Source organism: Candoia aspera, chromosome 4, assembly GCF_035149785.1.
Source record: "Candoia aspera isolate rCanAsp1 chromosome 4, rCanAsp1.hap2, whole genome shotgun sequence".
NCBI classification, from domain to species: domain Eukaryota; kingdom Metazoa; phylum Chordata; class Lepidosauria; order Squamata; family Boidae; genus Candoia; species Candoia aspera.
In genome coordinates this window covers 23,841,239-23,855,247 of record NC_086156.1, presented here as the reverse complement: position 1 = coordinate 23,855,247, position 14,009 = coordinate 23,841,239, and the positions used below count along the sequence as shown (strand labels likewise).

General features: G+C 37.8%; 1 protein-coding gene across 2 annotated transcripts in view; it reads right to left on the bottom strand.

Annotated features, from left to right (window-relative positions):
* CDK14 (cyclin dependent kinase 14) overlaps positions 1–14,009 on the bottom strand; it is a 239,519-nt gene that overhangs the window by 5,330 nt on the left and 220,180 nt on the right. The window lies entirely within an intron of this gene.

Genomic DNA, 14,009 nt, shown 5'->3' with positions numbered 1-14,009 from the left:
AGATATTCAGGTCTTCTGAAGGTAAGGTTTCCCAGGTAAGAACCAGCATATTGAGCTGCATCCAGAAGAAATCTGGTAACCAGTGCAGCTCTAGCACTAGAGACGTTACATGGGAAAACCTGGAAGTTCTTCTCACTCCATGAGCCACTGCATTCTGCACACTTGAAATTTCGAGATGGCTGTCAAGGGCAGCCCCATTACTTGCATTGCCAAAAAAGCAAGAAATTCCCAAGTGCCTGAAAAAGCAATATATTTTTATATGAACTAGATTTAATAATAAGTGTAAGGAGTGAATTAATTTTATACTGACACCCCATCCATCTTTCCCCCCACTGCCGAAGTTCATTTCCTTTTACATTCAGTGTAGCAATTGTAATATATATAGTTTCTTACTGTATTAGCACAATGGATAATTCCTTTTGTTTGATACACTTCATTAATAACATTATAAAATTTTACTTACTAATGGATGGAGAGATGATTTACAAACCTATCAAATAAATCATGTATATAAATTTTATAACAGAAAACATCTTGTCTCATAAATTAAATAAAGTAATTTCTGACTCCGTCTTAAAGTTAAAATACTGCCGTACTATTATGCAAAGTGGAGAGAAAGGGTTTGATTTTAAATATTAATATTCGTTCAAGTAATGAGAAGGGGAAGGGGACATTAATTCCAGAATATTTGCCACCAGTTTAAAAATGTTTTAGAACTAGAGCTTACTAGCTTTTTTTGCACAAACCACACAGAATTCATCTGGATATATATTCTGAAGAATGGAATGGGGCAAGGCTCTCCCAGCGGCTTAACATGCAGAACACACACTCGACTTGCTGCATTTCACAGTGCGGCCTACTTAGTACCACTGCTGCATCTTTCAATCACATTTTATTGTTCTTTTAAAAAGCAACTGATAACAAATAGATGGCACAATTCTCCTGTATTTAATATGCCTTTTCCAATTAGATTCTATTAGGCATAAATGCCACTATGCCTGATGTGCTGGATAGTTATTTTATTTTTGTTAATATTTTACTGAAGTCATCTTCTGTTGAAAATCATTTTATTTTTGACTCCATGCAAGTCTTTGCAATACATCTTAATGGATTAGATCGCCAATTCCCATAACACAACTTCTTTCTGACCCACATTGGCCTATGAACCAGATTTTTAAAAAATTTAATTTTCTTAAAACCAACTGTCAGCATCATCTGATGGAAGAGATGAAAAATGAAAATGAGCAATCCTGCTGTGCAGGTGAGTGACCTATGGGAGACAGCTCTGCCTGGTAGGATTTTTACACGTACCATCAGACACAGACCAATTGATTAGATCATCTTATTCTAGCCACCAACCAGGCTCCAGAGACTAATTAGAGAGAGTACTGCCTGCGCAGGCACCCCATTGACACCTAATTTGCTCAGCCAAAGCCTTTGGGGAGAATTTATTATCTCTGCAGCTGTACTTCATGCATTTCTGATTTGAGACAGAGGCAAGAAGCACTTACTTCATCATGCTTCTGAACAAACTGAATGTAAGAAACTTTAGCTGCTAAATACAAGCAGACACAAATTAAACCTGTCCAGCCTCTCATCATTCTGCTTCCCCTCCTCCAATTCCTGATGTATATCTACATTCTTAGATGAGCACACTTGTCTTATATTACATTCGCTACAAATAGATAGTCCAACCATGCCATCCTTTTTGCTTCAAAAAATATTTTTTATTTAGTGATGCAGTTTATTTAATATTTATACTCAATTGCTTGTTTCTGATTTTCTTTATAAAAGTAATGCTATTCTGCTTAATATTCAAGGAGTTTTAGATAATTTTACTTCTATTGTATTAGTTAGGTTTTCCTCTGAAGCTGCAGAAATATTATGAGTAAGGTTGAATTAATGGGTTAGTAATGGTAATTCGCCCCCTCCTCAAGAAGTCATTGCTGGCCCCACCATACTGGACAATTTTCATCCAGTGTTTAACCTCCCTTTTTGGGGGAAGGTTGTGGAAAAGATTTTATGCAGCAGCTTCAGCAGGCCCTGGATGAAGCAGATTATCCGGACCCCTTTCAGTCAGGTTTCAGGCCTGGGTATGGGTCAGAGATGGCATTAGTTGCAGTTTTGGATTATCTCTGTTGGGAGTCAGTCAGGGGTTGTGCATCTGTCCTTGCTCTTCTTAACCTCTTGGTGGTTTTTGATACCATCAACTGTGGTATCCTTCTGGATCTGCTCTGCGGGTTAGGAGTGGGTGGCACAGTATTGTGCTGATTTGCTTCCTTTCTATAGGGCTGGTACCAGTCAGTGTTGATTTGGAGCAAGAGATCCCACCCTTGGCCCCTACTTTGTGAGGTTCCACAGGATTCGGTGCTCTCTCCACTCCTCTTTAACATTTTGATGAAAGCAGGTGAGATCATCTGTCACCATGAGGTGAGGTATCATCAGTATGCTGATGATACCCAGTTATATATTTCTGCCCCAGGTGAATTAAGTGATGCTGTAGATGTCCTGTCCTGATGCCTGTAAGGGTCTGGATGGGCTTCAGCTGAACCCTGGCAAGACTGAGTGGCTCTGAGTTTTTGGGCCTTCTGGATCTGGGCTTTTACCATATTTAGTCCTGGATGGGGTGGCACTGTCTCAGACAGACCTGTGCAATCTGGGGGTACTTCTAGACTCGAGACTTCTACTTGAGGAGCAGGTGGCAGTCATGGCTAGAAGGGCCTTTGCATAACTTTGTGTTGTGCACCAGTTGTGCCCTTTCCTGAATCATGAGGCTATTCTCACAGTTACTCATGCCCTGTTCATCTCTAGAATGGATTACTGTAATGCGCTCTACACAGGGCTGGCCTTGAAGAGTATCCGGAAGCTTCAGCTGATGCAGAATGCGGATGCACAGAAAGCTTGAGTATGTGCGCCCCTAGGATGGTGCACATTACATCTCTATTCCGTGAGCTGCCAGTTTGCTTCCAGGTGTAATTCAAGGTGCTGGTTTTGACCTTTAAAACCCTACATGGCATGGAACCAGATTATTTGAGGGACTGCCTCTTCCTGGTTACATTTACCTGTCCCATCAAGTCGAGCAGGAGGGGTATGCTGTGAGTCCTATCTACTAAGGAGTTACATCTGGAGGGACCTTTTCTGCTGTAGCCCCACCCCCCCATGGAACATCATTCCCCCTGAGGTGAGATCAGCCCCATCCCAACTTGCCTTCCAGAAAGCCCTCAAGACATAGCTTTTCCATCAACCTTGGATGTCCCATGGTGAGCCCACAAGATGATTGTGTATTAAGTGATGGTTGTCTCTCCCGCTATCTTGAGTTATTCTTTATTTTTCTGTTTTTACTTAGTCTTTATGATGTTTATTGTTTTTTAAGTATTGTACGCCTCCTAGAGTCAAATTTTGTGAGATGGGCAGCTATATAAATTTGTTAAATAAAAACAAACAAATAAATAAATATTCAATCCTGTCTGAATGTATCTATAAATAAATAACTGTAAGGGACTGAACCTGAATGTTTCCATGCAAAGTGTTTCCTCTGATAAGGACACTGGATCACAGTTAAATGAATCTTGTTGCTCAGGACTGACAGGAAAATGGGTTGATACTGTACCCCTATCCTTTGGGTTATCATTTCCAATAGTTCTTCAACTTTTCCAAAATAAGGACTCAATGTTAGGCCTTACCTTGCACCATGAAATCCACTTTTAAATTTTAAAATCATACATATCAGTCTTGATCTCTCTGAATACAAAACAGAATAGGATTTATGCTCATTTTTATTAGCTGAACAGAATAAATTTTTGAAAAAAATCACCTCTCAGCCCTGTGGTAATGTAACACCAGAATGTCATCTTATACAGTATATAGCCATTAACAAATAATATAGCCATGTCCTATTTTTGTTAAAACTGTTTGAATAGATATTTCAACATCCCAGTTTTACAGTATTGTATTCAGCATTATACAATACAGTAAAACTGGGATGTTGAAATAATATATCTAGATTATGTAATAATATACCTATTAACAAAAATTCTATTGTTAGAATGTATGGCTTTAATTGTGTTCTTTATTTAAACCTGCTAGCACATCCTTCCTAGGCATGTTTGCCTGAAAGGAAACCTGAATGATATCAATTTGACATATCTATATTTTAGATAGGGGATGTACAGTATGTGTCAGTTGTAGGGTGAGCTTCATAAAAAGATATAAAGAGATGCTTTCCTAGACATTGTTCATGTGAAGCTTTATTCAAATGGTAAAAAAAAGGGTATGTGGATCACATATTCCACCAAAACCCAAAGACAGAGAGAGTAATATAACTTTAGTCATTTTTTCTTCTTCTTGGGAGAAAGAATGTAGAAATCTGCTTTGGAAATTACATGGAAGATCAACTTTGGAGACATTTTCTACATGTTATTCAGGATTTTTTTTTTAAGATTAGGGAAAAGCAGCACTAAAATAAAATAATACATTTGCTTTATTTTGACATACTCCATTTCCATGAAGTGCCAAAAAGATTAAGGCCTTAATTCATCTGAAAAATGAAAACTCTAAACACTTAACACTAATTGTGGATTTAAATCTCAAACCAAACCAAGTCTGAATAATTTTCTAAATTGTCTTCCTGAATGAAGTGCATTTTCAAATATCTGTATTTTACAAATTGCTGTTTGATTCCTGCAGTGCCTTAGTGCATGGAAGCTTACAGAAATGAAACTGATTAACGATACATTTTTACTCACATTTGTGCTTGGTTTAATAATTTAAATGGTTTACCAGTAAGCCAGTAATACCCTATCTCTGCTATAATATAGTATCTCCACAATATTAATAATTAATATAGTATTGTTGCATATCATCACTCTGTATTTTTAGAAATTTTGTTCACCAACACTTTGAAATGTTGTGCTTGCAAAAAGAATTATTTCCCAAATATAAATATATAGGGTTATTAGAAAGGTGATGGAGAACACTGAGTTACAGGATAGTAAGCTAGTATTGCCATACATTACAAGTTCATAAAAATCATGTGGTAAAGTCCTTTGATGTGAGGCCTCATCAAAATGCACACTGGGGAATTGCAAGTTCGAATGGTCTCTCTCTAGTCTAAATAGAATTTCAAAAAGAAAGCTAGAAACACTAACATTCAACTAGCACAAACTTTTTCCACTGTCAGTAAACCTGAATTCTTAAACTGTTTTATGCCAGAATAGCAACTATACAACAATGATCTCTTGCATTGGCACTTTAAAAGATGATATGCCATTAATTACATGTTTTGCTGCAAAATAATTAATGACAAAAATAACTTACATTACATTATACCATAAATCATATTTTCAGTTAAGATAACTGTAGTCTTCATAGATTTGCCGACTTCTCTGAACATGAAAAACAAACAGAAAAACTACAGGACTTAGTGACAACTGAAGGAAGAAGCCAAGAGAATCTGCACTGTTGTACATTACATATTAAATTCTATTAAGAAAGCTTCTATATGAGTTTATAACATACCACCCTCAACCCGAGCCCTCCAAAGTTCATCCACAACCACAACCAATGCCATCTCAGTTCAATAACCTGGCCTGAACCCTGACTGAAAAAAGGCCAGATAATCTACTTCCTCTAGGGCATAATGAAGCAGAATAGCCACAATCTTTTCAATAACCTTCCCTAAAAAGGGAGGATTGGACACTGGGTGAAAGTTATCCAACACAGTTGGATCCAAAGATGGCCTCTGGAGGAGATGAGGACAACTGCCTCCTTCAAGGCAGGTAGAACCATCTCTTCCCACAAAGAGGCATTAACCACTGATTGAACCCAATCTCATGCCACTCCCTGGGAGGCCATGACCAACTAGGAGTGACATGGATCCAGAACACAGGTGGCAGAGTTCACAGCATCAAAGACCCTGTCCAATTCCTCAGGCCTAAAAGGTTGAAATTCTTCCCAGATAATTGAACAACATTGTGCCTCAGTCGCTTTTACAGAACCTGCCCAGCCAGAGTCCAACTCAGAGCAAATCTGGGTGACTTTATCTGACAGATGCCTAGAATAGCCCTCACAGTAACCCAGCAAGGGCTTGTCTGGGGCATCCTTACCCTGAATATCCAGGACTGCCAACTGGCTATCTATGGATGCAATAATAGTGGAGAAGTAAGCCCTCTTTGCTGCTCTTATTGCTACAAGGTAAGTATCCATACCCAATCAGATTAGCTCTTTGTCTACCTGGCATCAATTCATCTCCCAGAGTCCCTCCGTAAACCAGGGTGTTCTACAGGATATACATCCAAACTCCACTGAGTCTACCAATGAAACAGTCTGTTCCTCCCTTCAGTAGGGGGGCAGCAATACAGAACGCAGGAGCCAGGAGAGAGTGATCTGTCCATTACAATAGACTGATGTTAACATCCCTTAATTCCAGATTACATGGCCATTGCTCCAAGACAAAAATCTGATCAAGCATGTTAATTCCATTGTGATTCAGGCCCCCAATAATCTAGACTAGGTCCGTGGTGGCTATGAATTCCTGAGCTACTACTGACTTTGGCCCAGATAAGGCAGGTTGAATTCCTCCCAGAACCATCAATTAGGAATTCCACCGGCAACCTGGCCATGGAGTTGAGGAACTCAGGGTGGGATGCCACTATGCCGTAAGAGGTAGGTAAGCTAGCAGCAATCTCATCTGATCCTTTTGGGTCAATTTCATAAATGGTCTCATATCTGGCTATGTCTGGAAGAGTGCCCCTGAAGGACACCAGAGATTCCCGGATGACCACAGCCATACCTCTGCCCCAGAGTTGTGGCTAATGCCACACTTGAAACATTTCAGAGATGGGACTGACTCCCACTCCTCTCCCTCCCATGCCAAACCAGGTTTTGGTAGTGAATACCAGGCTGACCTTCTCATCCATGGCCCAGATGCTGACAGTGCATTAAGCAGCAGCAGCCAGAGATCAGGGATGATGCATGATAATGCATAATTGCCTCATGATGCACATGATGCCACTTCCCCTTCCTCCAATGGCTTTGCATGATTAACTACACTTAAGAGAGAGAACTATCTCTGTCCTGTTCTATCAGTGAAGATAGTGTCTGTTACTTGATGCATATAACTGCATTCAATATTTTCACTGCGGGCTGAAAGGAAGCTGCTGTGTAACTCAAGCAAAGACTTATCACATTAAGATAACAGTAGTAATAAAGTAGTAGCTGCTCTTATGTGGAAATCAGTCATATTGAATTGCCAAGGCAATAGTATTTAAATACTTCTATGTACCAAACTATTAATTCAAGCTTTTAAATTAAACATATGGGAAACTGGAAAATTTTATATGCTCCAAACACTGGTAAAGGTAAGTGTTTCCTTTGTATATACTATGTAAATGTTTTGCCAACAATGAATGTAGATTATGAATCATGACTTCTTATTTCTGGCTCCCCCTTTCAGCAGTACTAATGATGTTATTTTCAACAAAGACGTTCATTACTTGCTTGTCAACAAGCCAAAGCATGGTAAAAACTTATTCTTCATAGCTTCGCTCAGACAGTATAGCATTCAGTACTGGAAACCACACTGATTTATACTATGTAATAACTTACGTTTTATTACTATCAGATATATTAACAGAATAAAGCTTTGCATTTCAAAAACTGATTTACAGGCGCAGTATCTAGCAATTTTGGTGTAAGATTGTATGATTGTTCAATGAACTCTCAAATATTAGCGATAGTTAAAAATAGTTAAAGTCATATTAGACATTTTAAAATCTATTAAAACTAACCTGAACACTACTGTTGTTCTGGTTCTCTGAAAATATTCTATGGGATTACCTAAATCATAACTTTAAAAATAATTATTATATTCATGAAACATACATATCTGAAAATACGTAACATTTGAGAGTCACAGACCATATATCTAATAGAATGATCTCTAACACCCTGTTTAGAATTCAGTTTCGGACTTTTCATAGTTCAATGCCCAAATCCATATATATTGGCAAATAAGAATTTGATAAAAGAACCTTGTTGCACTATTCTGTTTCAATATCTTCATATCAGAATATGTAGTGTTCTTTTATAATTGTACAGCCTCTATTTGTCTTCAAGTCTTCCCCTAATAACTCACCTAAATGAATTCTGCAAAGGACAGTTGAGTATGGTATGGAAGGCTGTAGTTTGGGACATGACAAAATTGGTGTGCAATAATCAGATACAAGCTACTTAAAATAGAATGCTCTATTTTGCTGTAAATAAAAATGAGCGATAACTTTCTTCTATGATGAATATGCAATATTTTAAAACTGATTCTCTTTTTTTGAGAAGGCAGTGTCAAATACTGAAAAGGTTTTCTTCCCAAGGGACACGAAGAAAGTGTTTTTGGCCCTCCTTTCTCATTAGAACAGAAGTCTTCCGTGTTGGCTGTCTTTCCAGTGATCAAGAATTAGAGTCATTTGTGAACCCTGATCTTAGACTATATGCCTCTAAATCTTGACAAGTATTTGGAGAGAAAAATGTATAATTTCCTATGGCTTTTGTGTTTATTATGGCAAATATTTTCTCTAGGCTTAACGTTTTGAGAAAGATGATTAGGCCATTACAATACGAAGCAGATGTAGGATGATGTAGAATGGAAGGGAATAAAAGTATAGGCACAAGAATGTTAGTTTATCTGTTGAGTCATCCCAAGCCCCTTATATATAAGATATGCAATAATAATGGGTTAGAGACATTGTGTAAACATTCAAAGACAAGAGATAGATTAAAAAGCTACCTGAAGAGTTTGCATGGGGTGTGCAAACCTGACACATGCTGTTACAATTATATCCAGCAGTTATTTCCTGTGATAAGCAATGACAACTTACTTTATTAAGATACAGGTTGAGAACTTGCTTCAGTATGTATTAAAGATTTTAAAAATGTGCTTTAAAATGTAATGATTATTCCATTTCTGTACCAAGATAAACCAAGATAAACTTTTCTAGGACCACTTTTAGAAATGTGCTAAGTTATTCTGCTAACAGTAACTAGTGGCTCTAGAATTGTGTGTGTGTGTGTGTAATTCTAGAGTGAACCTATCAGTGTGGGTAAGTGAGAAATATAGTGGATCTAATTCCATGAATTTTTTAATAAAATATTTCATAATTATTTAATTTGCTCAAATAATTTCCAAACTATTAAAACCTAAAGGACATAGCAATAATATGAAATTTCTTGACACTTAGTTGGATCCAGATTATGTTAGTAAAAGTAAATCCCTTTGAAATTTGCAGGACAAATTAACCTATATCAATTTAAATTCCAGAGATTTCAATATATTGAAAAGTATTATTTCATCATAGGTTCTCATATTCCTTAAACAGTCTAAACTGTATTATTTAACAAACCAGATAACATGAAATGTTAATAGTAGCACATTAACCAAAGTAGTTTGAAATTTAATCTTAGTACTGAAACTTTTAAATTCTCTCATAGATTTTAATCAAGTATTTACATATATACATTAATAAGCTGAGAACAAAATTGAATTTCCATATAGATAGTGGTTGAGAGTTTGTAACACTTAGGTCATAAGCAGTAACAAATGTTAAAAAGTTCTAAAACAAACAAACACTATAAATTGTTTAGAAGGCAGGGGGAATATCCTTGAGGAACAGGAAGAAGAGCCACTACCAGGGCAACAGTCAGATACAAGTGGCCTGGGCCCAGGGTAATTATGTAATGTGAGTAAAAGTCTCAGACAAGTTCCTCCTTTAGTAACAGAATCTTGCAAGTCTGAATGCACTTCCCCCTTCCCTACCTTTATCTTTGTGTGAGCTAAGAAGTACATTCAGGCTTGCAAGGTTCTGCTACTAAAGCTTTGCAATAAAAGTAGTACTGACTTACATGGCATTGGTTTCCTAGTCTGGTCTACCTTGAAGTTCTGACACCATGAGAGGATTTACTTTCATCATATGACACAGAAACATGGAGAATTTGCTACATGAGAAAGGAGATATAGGCTGGCTGCCTGAGAAAGGAGAACACCAAGTGTGGAAACAGCAAAAATGAAATTATCAGGGTTGTGAGCACTTTAGGCAGCACTTTATTACAACAGTTACAGCTGACAAGGAACTCTGAACTGACTGAAGGCCATATTCAGACCAAGGAGGTTGCCCAATGCTTCCAGCTTAAGGAAACTAGAATACAATTTATTTCCAAATAAATGAACAGGGTATGCAGCTTAGTTAGCCATAATTTCTGTACTTTCTAAAGAGAGGCAAATATTTAAAGAAAAAAACCCTAATATTTCTATTTGACTTAAAATCATTCCTCATTGGGAAGATTACCTGTGAAGAAGGTAGGGACAAGTAACCTTAGCAATGTTATTTCCATTTTATTTGACTCTTTAAACACTGACTTCCAAGTTCGTATCTCAGAGGTGCAGTGAACATTTATCTACATAAAAGCCTTAATAAGCAGTTAACATGAGCAGCAGAAGTCATTCAAGCAGCCAACGAAGTATTCATACACAAAGGAACTGTGTATTATAGAACTGTAATTGTATACAAATTGTATACAAAAACAGTACAACTATATCAAATTTATACTGTTACAAAATAAAAAAATGAAAGAACAATAAAAAATAACATCTATGTAAACTGGACCTAATATTAGATAAATGCACCATTTAAATTACTTCATTGTAACTCACAACAAAGATTATTACAATTTGTTTTGGTTATATTTATGCTTTTTAAAATTCCTCAGACTAGAATTGGAAAGAAGCTATACTGTTTATATAAAAAGACTAAAAAAAAAGCAAAAGATCAGTTGTTTCAAAAGTGTTATCAGGAGGAGCCGACAATCCTGTCAAAATGTATTTGCCCCATTTTGGACAGAGTCTCTGTGTTTGCCTATCTTTGCCACTGAATGTTATCAGAGTTCATGTTATAATTAAAGGGAATCTGAGTGAACAAGTTTAATACTTGTTTCATTTGTTTTATTAACGAAGTTATGCAACATGTGATGTGCCAGTGTGAAAAAGTAATCGCTCCCTTAATTCAATACATTCAATCATTAGGAGAACTGGGGCCCATTGTTTAAATGTTCCTGTAATGGTGTACCTGAGCACATAGGCTAGAAGTCTGGCATTCTCAAATCTCCGCTTCTATAAGCTCTGTGGGGCTTCACGGCTTGGGTCTGCCTTTTTTTTTTGAGACAGTGGCTTAGTAGTTCTATTGCCACCACCAGTCTTCTGGAATGCCTCACCAGGCACTCTCTAAATCTGGTATGAGTGACAGAGCTATCACAATCTGTGCTGCCTTTCTGGTAGTTTATAAGGTTAAATAATAATACCAGAAGGCCATCAGATTGGAAAAAATCAACTTATATCCCCATACCCAAAAAGGGAAACACTAAAGAATGTTCAAACTATCGAACAGTGGCACTCATTTCACATGCCAGTAAGGTAATGCTCAAGATCCTGCAAGGTAGACTTCAGCAATTTCTGGAGCGAGAATTGCCAGATGTACAAGCTGGGTTTAGAAAAGGCAGAGGAACTAGGGACCAAATTGCCAATATCCACTGGATAATGGAAAAAGCCAGGAAGTTTCAGAAAAACATCTATTTCTGTTTTATGGACTATTCTAAAGCCTTTGACTGTGTGGACCATAACAAATCGTGGCAAGTTCTTAGCGGTATGGGGATACTAAGTCATCTTCTCTGCCTCCTGAGGAATCTGTATAACGACCAAGTAGCAACAGACCACAGAACAATGGACTGGTTTAAGATTGGGAAAGGAGTACAGCAGGGTTGTATACTCTCACCCTACCTATTCAACTTGTATGCAGAACACATCATGCGACATGCTGGGCTTGAGGAATCCAAGGCTGGAGTTAAAATCGCTGGAAGAAACATTAACAATCTCAGATATGCGGATGATACCACTTTGATGGCTGAAAGCAAAGAGGAACTGAGGAGCCTTATGATGAAGGTGAAAGAAGAAAGTGCCAAAGCTGGCTTGCAGCTAAACCTCAAAAAAACCAAGATTATGGCAACCAGCTTGATTGATAACTGGCAAATAGAGGGAGAAAACAGAAGCAGTGAAAGACTTTGTATTTCTAGGTGCAAATATTACTGCAGATGCTGACTACAGTCAGGAAAGCAGAAGATGTTTAATCCTTGGGAGAAGAGCAATGACAAATCTCGATAAAATAGTTAAGAGCAGAGACATCACACTGAGAACAAAGGCCCGCATAGTTAAAGCAATAGTGTTCCCTGTAGTAACATATGGCTGCGAGAGCTGGACCATAAGGAAGGCTGAGAGAAAGAAGATAGATGCTTTGGAACTGTGGTGTTGGAGGAAAATTCTGAGAGTGCCTTGGACTGCAAGAAGATCCAACCAGTCCATCCTCCAGGAAATAAAGCCAGACTGCTCACTTGAGGGAATGATATTAAAGGCGAAACTGAAATACTCTGGCCACATAATGAGAAGACAAGACATCCTGGAGAAGATGCTGATGCTAGGGAGAGTGGAAGGCAAAAGGAAGAGGGGCCGACCAAGGGCAAGATGGATAGATGATATTCTAGAGGTGATGGACTCGTCCCTGGGGGAGCTGGAGGTGTTGACGACCAACAGGAAGCTCTGGTGTGGGCTGGTCCATGAAGTCACGAAGAGTCAGAAGCGACTGAACGAATAAAGAACAACAAAAACACAGAAGGAGCCTCCGCGAAGATTGTTGAAATAATACAATGAGGTGTACCTCGGAAACGGTGAACTTCACTGGCTAATCCTTCTAACACCAGATGGACACGAAATAATAATAATAATAATAATAATAATAATAATTTCAATGATGCAATGTAACAATGTAGCCTAAAGCCATGTGGCTAGAAGAATCAGGCCAATCGCACAAGGGGGAAACAAAACCAAACTTTGTTTTCTAAAACAAAAATAGAAAAATCTCTGTACATTTTAAATATTAACATGCAAATCGTCAATGAGGGTACAAAAAAAGGATACAGCGTTCGAGACAGACCACAAGATGGGTGTTTGTCTGCTACAAAATTTCCTGTAAGGCATTTGGAACAGGATTCAAATTATCACAGATAACAAAAGGTTTCTAAATTTAATTCATATTTTTCAGCAGGCCTGATGTTTGATTCAATCATAAATCTCAAATTCATAGGTTGTACAGAGAAATAGAAACAACTGGCATCACCACACAGCAAAACAAATCAACAGTCTAATGCAGAATCCTGGCTAAATATTTTTACCTATTCCTACAGAAATATAAGATTCTTTCTCTCTGCTAGACTTTCCCCAGATTCCTGGAAACAGCAAACTTTAAACAGAAGCTGAAAAGAAGAATGTTAGTCCTCCCCCCCACCCAGCCCTAATTGTGGATTGTGTCTGAGATGAGGAAATGTGTATTCTGTATCTGAGCTTGCAGTACGTGCCAGCTACAGTCACAACAACTTCATTGGCCAGCCCTGCCCTATATAAATCTTAAAAGCACTGGCTTCCCTCATCATAGCACACACTATACAAATTATAGAGGCAGATCATGCCCAACTCAAAATAACTTTATGAAGACTTCAATAACAAATAACTTATTCCTGTCAGCTTGGAAAGGGTTAGAAAAATTTCTACAGCTCTGGCCCCCACCAATCCATAGTCAGCAGCATGCTTTTGAAAATAGAAAAGATTTGAGACAATAGTTAATTTTTTCAAGAGTGACTCTCCTATCAAAATCAAACCAGGAGCCCCTAACAAAATCATCCAGGAAGTCATGAAAACTGGTATTATTTGTTCCCTCCCATGAACCTCTGCTAACGTTCAGTGGTAAAAATATACAAAAATTCAGAAAATCAAGAGAGGGTGGTACTTTTTCACAGAAAGACATGTGACAATAACCCGATTCACTTAAATGAAAATATAAGCAAACTTCAGACAAATCCATTCCATGCGCAGGGCTACATTTATGAGCAATTTCTTTGTCTAAAGTCCTTTTAAAAATTCC